Raw genomic sequence first — 12,879 nt, 5'->3', positions numbered from 1 at the left:
AGAGGCAATGATATCAAGTACCCAATGATATCGAGTGGCATTCCTGCCAACAGCAGTACACAGTCATGGCAGCGCCTTCTGCAGTATCCAGTGTCCAGGGATGGCAGAGTCTGTGCTCCATGCTCAGCAGCCAAGCTGTGTTACCCTGGCCCAGCTACCCCTTTTAGGAGATCTTGGCCATTGTACTAGACACCAGCTGCCCTTCATTGCTGGGGGGGCAGGGCTTTCTTGGGTTTCCTAGCAGTCCATAAGCTAACAATTAGCCTTTCAATAAGTTATTTCTTCCCTAAGTTAATCAGAGCTACTCTCTACCCATTCCAACAACACATGCAACCAAGTCTATTTTGCATTCGCAAAAGTTAAGGCGTTAAAGATTATGAATTGTGCCAAGTTCTTATAATCACTAAACAATGGAGGTAAATTTTCAATTTAATTTTTTGAGAATTTAATATATTGATACTCTATTTTTATATCATTTTTATCCCTTCCTTCCCCTGCCTGCAACTCCTCCTCCACCTCCTCCACCTCCTCTCACATTCATGACTCTTCTTTAATTATTAATTATGCACATTATATACTATATTAAATATAATAATATATCCATATACTATCAAAATATTTACTTAATACAGTATTATCATATATTAGTATAAAATATATATCCTACTGAGTTCTTTCAGTGCTAATTGTATGTACACATGTTTAGGGCTGACCACTTGGAATTGGGACTGGATAACCTATCAGGGCCTCATCCCTGGAAAAAACTGATTCTCCCAATTAAAGGTAAATTTCTAATGCAGATTTGGCTTTTGAGGATGATCTTTTCCCTCCATCTGTATTGCACATACAGACTTCATGTTTTAATTGACATTCACTAGCTTAGCAGGCATAGACATTAAACTGGTCAAAAGTATTTTTATCTGCTTGAACATGTTCACTTGTACTCAGTTACTATCATGTACTGTTACTATCTTAGAAATACTAAATGCAGCTACCCAGTGATGTTGGAAGGAGAATCGGACTAGAAAGCATTGTCCAGAGATCACACTGGACAAGACAGGCCTTCTGTGACTGACTTACAGATCTCTTTATAAATTGACATAAGCAACTTGGCACCCTCTAGTCAGATGTAGATGGTATTGCCAAGTGCACACATGGCCAAGGATGAGGTCAGTCAGGCTTCTGGTCCTAATGGCCTCCTTCTAGAACCTCCTTCTAGAAGCTAAGGGAGTAGCTTCCTTGGCAGATAGAGCTCTGTTCCCAAGTGTCACAGGAATAAGGAACTTCTCACAAGGTAGCTGAGCAAACTCTCCCTTCTACTTGAGAGGACAGAGAACCTGTATCTGTGAACCCTGGAAATATGAAATTTGAACCCATGAATCTGTCCATAATGTATGGTTGCCCATTGACTTCGCCACCCACAGGGTAGTGGAAGGGGAACTCTGTTACTGCCTTTAACCTATTTAGCCTGCCGTCATCAGTGCTGATGTGGGTTTTTAACAGGGAAAACTCTCAGTGCTTAAAGGCCTTAGCTACGTTCCATTCTCTATGAACCTTTCCAGGAACTGAAAACTTGCTGGGATGCTCTGTTCTTTTCTACAAAGCACAGAACTCACACTTTAAAAACTGCAAAAGGCAATTGAAAATATAAATACCAGAATTAATAGCACCTAGAAATACTAATTCAAAAACTCTCAAAATATGTATATATGATATGAAATAATATATTTTAAAAGTCATTATCATCACATACAGACCATTTCATAAATCATAAGCAGTTCTCAGATTCTTTTGAGAAATACATATTTCTCTTCTAATATGATGTTATATACAATACAGGTACTTAAATAATATCTTATTTATGAATATATTATTTAACTATGCAACTTAACCAAAATATAACTATATTATATGCTTTAAAATTTTTTTTGTTGGTTTTTGAGACATGGTCTCACTATACAGCTATGGCTATTCTAGAACTCACTACATAGACCCAGGCTTATAACTCACAGATAACTGTCTGCCTCTACCTCTCAAGTGCTGGGATTAAATGAATGGGCCACCACACCCAGCTCTTCTTAAGTTTTTAAATATCACTTTATTATTATTATTTGAGAATTCCATATATCAGTATCACACATCATTTCTACCCCAAACTTGGCCTACTCCAGCTCATCCACTGCCCTTATCAATCACTCCCTCTCACATTCAGAACCTCTTTAATTATTATTCTCTCTCTCTCTCTCTCTCTCTCTCTCTCTCTCTCTCTCTCTCTCTCTCACACACACACACACACACACACACACACACACACACACACACACACACACATCCTGTTGAGTCTATTTAGTGTTGCTCATATGTATGTGTGTTTAGAGATGATCATTTGATGGTGACATTTTGAGGTACCCAGTTATCTTTGTCTATTAGAGCCTAAAAGGTTGGGCAAGTACGTAAGCTATGAACAGCTTTGAAGGTTTGTTTGTTTTCTTCACAAACCGAAGAATAAGTTTCCCTTCCCCTCAGAGCTCAGTTTCATCCCAACCTATTACTTGTAGACTTAGTTCTTATAATTTTTCTTGGAGCTGGATGTTTAGACACTCAGAAAGTTACCTGAAGTTGGGTTTCCTTTGTACGTGAATGCCTTGACCAGTTCTTAGTATAGTCTGTGAAGAAGAAAAGCGGCATTTGATGGCTTTGTCACAACTATGGTTCCCTGAGTCAGCAGAGTGCATCCACTGGGTAAACACACTCAAAATCCAGGAGTGTGTTTTCTGAACTAAAGAAACGTATTGTCAGTCAAAAACTGAACAAGCAAACCAAATAAGTCATAACAGAGAGGCTAACCTTGATATCTTTGAGAAAGTAGAGCACCATGAGATAGCTTTTCTCTACCAAGTGTACCCAACTATCAGCAAAGAGCACAAGAGGACTGAATAAGTCAGGAGGTGAATTTTGAATTAGTGGGAAGCCATAGACCATTCTTTGAAGTGGCTAGCCACCCTGAAAAAAAATACATCTGAATCTTATTAATTACACCAAAGTGAAATTCCAGACCAAAAGTACTAGAAGAGACTGTGTGTGTGCATGAAGGGTAGGGCTAGGGGTAGGGCTAGGGGTTGGGGTATGTGTGTGTCTTACTTAAGGTTTCTTTTGCTGTAAAGAGACACCATGACCACAGCAACTCTTACAAATGAAAACATTTAATTGGAGTGACTCGCTTACAGTCTCAGAGGTTCAGTCTATTATTATCATGGCGGACACTGTGGTGACTGGGAGTGTGGCAGCATGCAGATAGACATGGTGCTGGAGAGGTAGCTGAGAGTCCTATATCCTACAGGCAACAGGAAGTAAAGCAATCGTCACAAAGGGAAACTTGAACACAGGAGACCTCAAAACCTGCCCACACAGTGGCACACTTCCTCCAACAAGACCACACCGCCAATAGTGCCACTCCCTTGGGGATCATTTCTGTCAAACCACCACAGGGGGCATGAGAATGAGAATGTGACCTTATTTGGAGAGTCTTCTATATGAGACAAAATTTAAAAGTTATATAAGAATGACTATATTTATTTGACAATACAAATTTTTTGTTTAAGGCGGGGTCTCATTCATCCCGGGCTGCTCTCAAACTCACTATGTCATCAAGGCGACCATAAAAGTGCTGACCCTATTGAATCTCCTTCCTGAGTGCTGAGATCACAGGCAGGTGCCACCATCATGCCCGGTTTATGTGGTGCCGAGGATTGAACCCAGGGCTTTGTGCATGCTAAGCAAATAATCTACCAATTCTATTGCATCTCCAGCTCCTATATCAAGTTTTAATACCTTGTCTAGCAAAATGTGTTTGCCCAAAGTTAAATAAAAATGAGATAACTCAGCAAGGCAGTGGTGGCACACGCCTTTAATCTCAGCACTCAGGAGGCAGAGGCAGGTGGATCTCTGTGAGTTTAAGGCCAGCCTGGTCTGCAGAAAGAGATCCAGGACAGGCTCCAAAGCTACACAGACAAATTCTGTCTCAAAACAGAGAGAGAGAGAGAGAGAGAGAGAGAGAGCTGGCTGAGCTAATGAAATACTCAGTGTGTATTGTGTATATTGCCTGAGTCCTCGCAGTGTGTAACAGTATCCACTATCTTGGTTGTTGCTTGAGGTTTTCAACTGGCTTCTTGGAACATGCATTTTCCTCCTTTTCTTGGTGCCCTTGTTGGCTTTGTTTTCTTTATAAACCCCTCCCCCCAGGATTTAACCATTGCTTTTCCTTGGCACTGTTTACCACTTGAGACACACTCAAAAACTGTGTTTTGTTTTTTAACCATCTTGGCAGTAGACAACATCTATAGCTGCACACCTCCCACACTTCTGTCTCCAACTCTGTCCTTAAAGGTGTTTGCACATCTGTCTCCCTGCACACCAGTGAAAACCAGCCAGCTGTTGATTTGCAATCTTAAATTAATCTTCGTGAGATTTTTAAACGAAACCACAGTGAGGTCAGAAGGGGCAGGAAACTTAATTTTCCCCTTCTCGCCCCACTCATTGAAACAAAATATCATATATAGGTCCTGTCTTCATCACAGCTTTCAGCTCTGATCATCACACTAAAATGCTTCTGAAACCAACATGACCTGATGCTGGACCTAGTTCCAAGATCTCATTTGCTAAGCTGTAGGAGGAGAGCTGGGACCCTGTGTCTCCTGCTCTTGGTCAGGTCAACAAGCACAAGTCCTGTATACTAATAAAAAGCATGTATCATGATAATGTGCGTTATGCATACAAGTTGTGGGTGAATTCAAAAATTTTCAAGTTGCAGTGTGTGAGGTCATGGTTCAGTTGATAAAGTGCTCACTGGAAAATCATGAGAACCTAAAATTGATCCCCCTGAACACATGGGGAACTATGTGTGGTTCCTCAAGTTTGTGATCTAACACTGGGAAGGAGGAATCAGGCAGATCCCTGGACTTTGCTGGTGTGTGATTTGAATAAGGATGGCCCCCATAGACTGGTATATAAGACTGTTTGGATCCCAGTAGGTGGATTAGGGGATTAGGAAGGTTTAGGAGGTGTGGCCTTGTCAGAGGAGGTGTGTCAATGGGGTTGAGCTTCCAGGTTTCAAAGGCCCACCCATACTTGCTCTCTCTCTCCTCTTCTCTCTCTGTGTCTCTCTGTCTCTGTCTCTGTGTCTCTCTGTCTCTGTGTCTCTCTCTCTCTCTCTCTCTCTCTCTCTCTCTGCCTCCTGTCTGTGGGTCAGGATGTACGCTTCAGCACCATGTCTGCCTTCTTGCCCCTGCTCCCCCGACCATGACGATTGTGGACTAACCCTCTGAAACCATTATTGATCCCCAGTTAAATGCTTTCTTCTGTGAGTTGTCTTGGTCATGGTGTCTCTTCACAACAATAGAGCGGTGATTAGGACAGCTTTCTAGACAGCCTCATTGGTGTGCTCCAGCCCAATGAGAGACCTGTCTCAAAGGGGGCAGATGGTGTTTTGGGGGATGACACCTCAGGTTGTCCCTTGTTTTCTGAATGTAGTCATATACATGTGCCCATGCACCCCATAAACATGCACATGCATGTACATACATGCACAAAAATATAAATAAATATGAATGTTCAAGTTGTCATGGCTTAGGTTGGTCTCTAAAACATGCTTTTTCAATGTTAAAGTGCTCCTCAAGAGACAGTATTAGATAGCTCCCATACATCTCTCTGTATCTCCATGCAAGATTATGTCAATGTGTGCTCCCCCTTTGCCCTAATTCCTGTATGAAAGTGGGAAGCTAGTATGGATAGTCTAGGGAAGTAGTTTCTCAGACCTAGGTCCAGATTTCTGCAGTGCAAAGAATATGTCTTAATTTAGTTAACCCAATATTAAAGATACCTAATGGAGCAGAAGGATTTGGTCCTAGGTCCCTGTAATATCAGCATGTCCAATAACAAGTTTATCATCCTCCCTGAAGCCTGGAAATTGCTTAGTTTCTTATTTATGTGGGTCATTATTTTCTCCTCAGCTTCCAAAGTCTTCATCCTCAGAGTGATCCCCGACGCCCATGTCTTCACACTGTTTTTAGCCTAAGTCCTATCACTTTCCATGCTGAAGGCTGAATTCATGCCTTCCTCACCACTCTGCCCCAGCTTAAAGGCCATAGCATCAATCTAGGGGTCTCCCTACCAACCATGTCTCTATACCAGCATTGTGTTTGGACATGAAGTTTCCCCGGCCAAGGTTCATGGAGGGATGCAGTTATATTAAGTGGCTCAGAATTGTGTCTTACAGTTTGGGTGCACGATTATTGGAGAGACTCTCAATGGGGGCAGGGGGAAGAAGACTAGGAAGTCAGTGTTGAATAGTTGGAATCTTTTGGTAGAAAACAAAGGAGATTGTTATTTATCTAGCTTATCAAAAAAAAAAAAAAAATACCAGGCTGGAATTCTGGGCATATCCCATGTGTAGGAAAAGAGTGGTTTGGACTTTCCCTAGCTTTTGTCATTTGGAGTCAGAAGGGCAGTACTAAGCAAGGAATGACCTTGCCTAGCTCTTTTTATAATACAGCCGCTATCAGGTCCCTGAGTATCCTATAAACCTCTGCTCCACAGCCTCATTTCTTTTGCCTCCCTGAATCTTACATCTTAGCTAGAAAGTCCTCAGATACTATGGAATGACAGAGAGGGGAGGCTAGAAACCGCCATCTGAGTCCCTACCAGCACAGCAAAGCTCTCCCCACTGCTGACTATTGTCTCCCTCCTCCTGCTCCTCCCTCGCTGGAGTGCTCCACACTGGAGACACTCGTTCTTTCAGTGATTAGGCATCCGGCAGGAAAGGAGTGACTGTAGTCCTAGATACCTAGAAGATGAAGCAGGAGGATTCCCTTAGCTTATGAATTCAAGATCAGTGTGGGCAGTATGGTGAGGCCTCAATCTCAAAACAAAAGTAGCTATGTTTTGAAATCCTTGAGGAAAACAATGATAAAAGCCTGGGCTATATCATCTTCAAAGGGAACAGCCCAGCAATCAGCTTTGCTTCTCCTTTCTTTATTTCCCAGCCATCAGCACTGTTTACATGTTCTGACCGTGGCTTACAGCTGTACAATTCAATTCAGTTCAGCAAATCACAGCTAGGCCCTAAGCCAGCACTGGAATCCAAAAGCAACATGGACAACTGCATCCATCAGCCTGTGTGGCCTTGTGAGAGATGTTCTTGGCAAGGCAGGGAGCATTGAAGAAGGATGAGAATGCTCCTCAGCACTCCCGCCCTCAGAGCAGCAGAATGTGGTTGGTAACCTCTAAAGTGGCCCCAGTACAATCTCCCTTCCTTGAGTGTAAGCTGGACATAATGACTCTCTTCTAAAAATCAGAATACCAAAGACATTCCTGGCATGTCATTTCTGAGATTAGCTTATAAAAAATTCCTGCCTCCATGTAGGTGTCACAAACACAAGACTGGTGGATGTTTGGATTGGTTATTGGATAGACGTGGTGGTGCAGGCCCATAATCTTAGCACCTGGGAGGTGGAGGTAAAAACGTCAGGTCACAGAGAAAAACATGGGCTGGAGAGTTCAGTTTGGGATTGTCAAAAGGTTAAGGTTAAACCGTCAAGCAGCAGAGGTCCTCAGGGTGCAGCAAAAGTGAGGCATGGCCCTTGGCAAGGTCTGCCTTCAGAGGCTGTGATGAGGAACTCATGTTAAGAGAGTAAAGGGGGCTGGAGATCGTCGGGAAAAGCGCTTGCTTGCAAACACAAGGTCCTGAGTTTGATCCCACATAAAAGAAGGTAGGCCTGGCAGTGCCTGCTTGTCATCTCAGTTCAGGGAAACAGACAGGCTTATACCTGGGGCTCACGGACCAAATAGCCTTGCCTGATCAGTGAGTGCCAGGCCAAAGAGAGATCCTGTCTCAAAACGCCCAAGGTGACTGGCTGCTGAGGAATGGTATCAGAAGTTGGCCTCAGGCCTCCTCACACACATGCACACACATGTACCCACAGAAACACATTTTGTGTGTGTGTGTGTGTGTGTGTGTGTGTGCAGAGAAAGCCAAGAGTAAGGAACAATTGCCAAGGAAGTTGAAGGAAGCCCGGGTACTCTTATTCTTGTGAGCAGAAGTAGGGAAAAGTCCCTAAAGAGGGAAGAGGAGGCCAGCTTGGGCAAACACTGCTTTGAGGGTGACGGTTAAGGAAATGGAAGTGGTGCCTGGTCTGCAAAGCTAGTAACCTCCACAGGCCAGTTCATACCCCAGATCTGAGAGTTACCTGGAAACCAAAGCATGGATTAGAAACATTTCCCACAAGCCCTTCAGAGAACCCTGAATCCGTTATGCTCAGTCTCATTTCATTTGACTGGCAGAAGCTCCATTTGGGAGGGGGGAAGAGCCATACAACATTATAACTATACAAATTGTTTTCTCAAAGTACCAGCGCCTTCATTGCCAGCTAAATGAAAGATCAAAAACCAAATACACCTTCTCTTTTTTCTTACATAACAATTTGTTTGCACACACAAATTATCAAAATGCTTCTGCCCCTGACTATTACCATACCTTACAGAATCATCCATCAACACTGTGCAATACACTGACAATATGCTGCGTCAGTATGACCCAGAGGTGTGCAGCATCAGCCTCAAGAACACCTGGAAAGGACTTTTCTAGTCTGGAGCACCACACCATTTCAGAGAAAGAGGATCCTTTGCTTTAGCCTCTTCACAACTCAACAGCACAAAAAGTTCTAGAAGAACTGTACCACACGAGTGAATCAGCATGGCACGGTCAAATTATTCATAGTCTATTTTTTGCAACAATCTCTTTGAGCTGATGCAAAGATAAATAAATGTGTTCTATGCGTAACTCCGACACTCTCTGGAGCTTAAATTTAATTAAAATATAAAACCACAGATAAGACGTACTTTTGTAGTGTCCTTGTAATCAGTCGGATTAGGGTCAGCACACCAGCCTTGCTCCTGGCCTTTGTCCAAAGCCTGAGTGTGTGGCCAAAGGTCCGGACTGGAGGTTGTATAAGGTTAGCCCAGGCAGGGGCCAGATTGAACTGATGACCAGAGAAAGTCATGGAAATTTTGAGTGATCTGTGGCACTTGGTGTATAATTATACTACATATTCAGAAAGACGATTTCTGTGTTTATAAGTGAGGTAACTGTTTTTGGCATCAGCCAGGTGAAATCATGATTGGCTGGATCTCTCTGGATTAAGAAATACTTGGAAACTGCAATGAGCTAATGTGACTTTTAGTCAACTTTTATTCTCTCCTATTTTTCTTTTGAAAAATACTTTTTGGACTTAAAAATAATAAGAAGAAAACAATGATTTGTTTGAACAACCTCCTTTTAACAGTGGGGCTATACTTAGGAAATAATATTATTATAACATTTATTTCTTATTTTCTTTCATATGATACATAGAAAATATATGTCCAATAATATTGAGAGTACCCTACATATGGCCTCTTGTACTTTTCTACTCTCATTGATGGTTACAGATTTTATTTTAATAAACAGATATGACATCATCCATGCACACATTCATTTTATTTTGCAACTTAACTGTGAAAAATAAACTCTTAATAACTCATTTATTATTTCTCAAGTCATCTTCTAATTAAAGCCTGCAGGTAAATACAGAATTTAAATCACTTTGTCAAAGTCTGTATTTATAAGACCCTGTGTCAACATTTCCAAATTTCCTTTCAAGTATTTTCACCAATATTCTATTGTATGCATTCTAGTCTCATGTATTCTATCACACCATCATTGATGATCTTATCAATGATAAATTAATTGGTGAAAATAAAAACTGTGCTATTTTGTCCTTAATATGAAACTCAACCTTTTGTGAAATGTTCCTAATGCCTGGTGTGTGTTTGACATCAATACATGTTGAATGAATTAACCAGAGACTAAGACTGTGGTGGTTTGAAAGAAAGTGGTACCCAAAAGGAGTGTCACTGTTAGGTATGGTCCTGTTGGAGTAGGTGTGGTCTTGTTGGAGGAAGGATGCTACTGTGGAGGTGGGCTTTGAGGTCTCATGTATGCTTAAGATATTGCTAAGTAAGACAGTCCATTTCCTGTTGCCTGCAAGAAAGATATAGAACTCTCAGCTGCTTCTCCAGCACCATATCTATCTGCCTGCCACCATGATAATGGACTAAACATCTAAACTATAAGCCAGCCCCAAATAAATGTTTTTCCTTTATAAGAGTTGCTGTGGTCATGGTGTCTCTTCACAGCAATAAAAACCTTAAGACAAAGATGCTGTAGGATGGCCTTTCTGTATGCTGTGAATATGTGTTGCTGCCATTGGTTAATAAAGAAGCTGCCTTGGCCTATGACAAGATAGGTTAGAGCCAGGTGGGAAATCCAAACAAAGATACAGGGAGAAGGGAGGCGGAGTCAGGGCAGGTGCCATCGAGCTGCCCAAGGAACAACATGCCAGCAGACCAGTAACACCACGGCCGTGTGGCAGTACATAGATTATAGAAATGGGTTCATTTAAGATGTAATAGCTAGCTAACAATAAGCCTGAGACATAGACAAAACAGTTTGTAATTAATATAAGCTTCTGAGACCAAGGTGCTTCAGGACACAGGAAAACTTCCAGCTACACAAAGACTATATATATTACATTGCAGCCACCATTTCCCCTCCCTTCTCTCCTCCCAGCTCTCCCCCCTCGCCCCCCACCTTCCCCTCTATCTCACCCCAAATCCACTCCTCCTCCTTTTCTGTTTGGGAAAGGGCAGGTCTCCAAAGAATATCAATAAAACATGGCATATCAAATTGCAGTAAGACTAAGCCCCTTCCCGTGTATTAAGGCTGGGCAAGGCAACCTACCACCTGTGTTCTCAGCCATTATCCATGCATTCACTTTGCTGGGTGTGTGCAAATGTGCCAGGCACTGTGCTAGGCTCAGTCCAGTGGGGCTCAAAACAAACAACACCTGCTCTCTTGGAGGGTTCAATAGGAAGAGCAAGGAATAAATATGGAAGCAAAAGTTGAGGTAATTGCTATAAAGAGAAATCGCAGGGTGCTCTGAAGAGGCCCTTCCTGAGATAAGACAATCAGCAAAGGTCTCTCTGTGAAAGTGATAATTAAGACAAGATTAGGTGGATTAGTAAAAGTTGGTGAAGAACCGTGGAAGAACCACCAGGCTTTGAGAAGAGCGTGGTAGAGTGTTTCATAATCCCTCGACAAGATCTCAGCTAGAGATAGATACCTGCATCTTAGCCCCGGGCCATTAACAATCCATTTCTGTGTCCCTATTTTCTGACTTGATATTTACTACATCTGTTTTTAGATACTGACTGGCTTTCCATACAGTTTGGTAATAAAGGAAAATGTGCTGATTTGGACAAACCTTTGGTGTTTCTGTCTGTTATGAGAGTCCTTTCTCCTTGCAAGTTAATAAATCCATGTTGTACCATTCTTGAGTACATTGTCTTCTATTATTGGGTTTGTCAACTGCAATGGTCTGGATTCTGTATTGTTCCTTCCCACCTCGAGCCAGCCTTCCCTTCAACAGTTCAAATGCTGCTATCTTGACCATCCTCACTCTTTTCTGTGAAGTTCTAGAAATAGGTCATATTTGGTTTAAAAGAATGATTTTTTTTTTTTTTTTTTACTAATAATGGATTCAATGAGCACACACTCCATGATTATTCTGCTGGGGTTTACTGAAAAGAGAGTCCATCTGGAAGACAGTCAGAATGAAATCATGTTTGGAATATTTAGGGAAGAAAACAGAGACCATCTTGCCCTAGCAGTCATGTGCAGGGTGACTAACACTGGTATTCTTTCATGAGACTGTTTTATTAGAAAACTGTAGTAAACCATGCTGGTGTTTCCCCATGACCAGCATGGAAATGAAACTTACTCATAATATTTACTTCTTCTTCAGAGTGCCTTAACAGACCTGAAACATCTGAACTAACAAAAGTCCTCCAGCTTATAATACGACCCAGCTGCTCTGAGAATTGCGTGCATGCTTGTGTGTGTGTGTGCCATGGGAGGGGATTTCCTTGTATTTATTCATTTATGTGCCCTTTGCAGAAGGGGTAAGCCCGTCCAACTGGAATTCGATGTGTCTTTACTGAGCATTTGTTATGTGTAGAACATTGGATCGTGTCTAAAGTGCCTTCCAGTGCGCAGCTGAGAGCTATGAACGATGGGATTGTACATTGTGTAGGGACAGCGATATGACTGATTGTTATTCTCACAGTCAACAATTCATTTTTCTTCTAGTACAGAGCGCCACATTATTAACAAGTGGGTATTATCTAGAAACTCTCATGAAAAGACACATCTATATAGCTGTTTTCTATTATTGATTGTTTACAAGCAGCTGATTAACTTTTAATATAACAGAGATGAGAATCATCAGTTGCTCTGTGGAATTCAGTTTTTTATTCTTTATTTTTGTTTCCCAAATTGGGAGAACAAAGCAAGACATAAATATTTCAAATTTGAAAAAATGTAGAGGGTGTAAGAAAACCTTCCTCCCTGTCTTCCTTATCTCTTCCAAACAGGAGCATTTACTCAAGTGACTGAGCTTGACTCTGAGGTTATAGGGATGGGGAAGTCTCTGAGCAAGGAACTTGCAGCCTGGCCAGGAGATGTGTAATGACAGCCACGATTAAGAATGAGCGCTGGGCTTGGGGATTTAGCTCAGTAGTAGAGTGCTTGCTTGGCAAGAACAAGATCCTGATTTCAACCCAGAGCACCTGAAATTAACCAGGACTTTGGTGAGCTGGGGACACAGCTCAACTGACAGAGTGCTTGTCTAGAATACATAAAGATCACCTTCTATCTTCAGATCTACATAAACAGGGCGTGGCGGTGTACTGTGTAATCCTAGCAACAGGAGGTGGAGACAGAAGGAT

Source organism: Onychomys torridus, chromosome 2 (assembly GCF_903995425.1).
Source record: "Onychomys torridus chromosome 2, mOncTor1.1, whole genome shotgun sequence".
NCBI classification, from domain to species: domain Eukaryota; kingdom Metazoa; phylum Chordata; class Mammalia; order Rodentia; family Cricetidae; genus Onychomys; species Onychomys torridus.
This window is presented reverse-complemented; position numbering follows the sequence as displayed.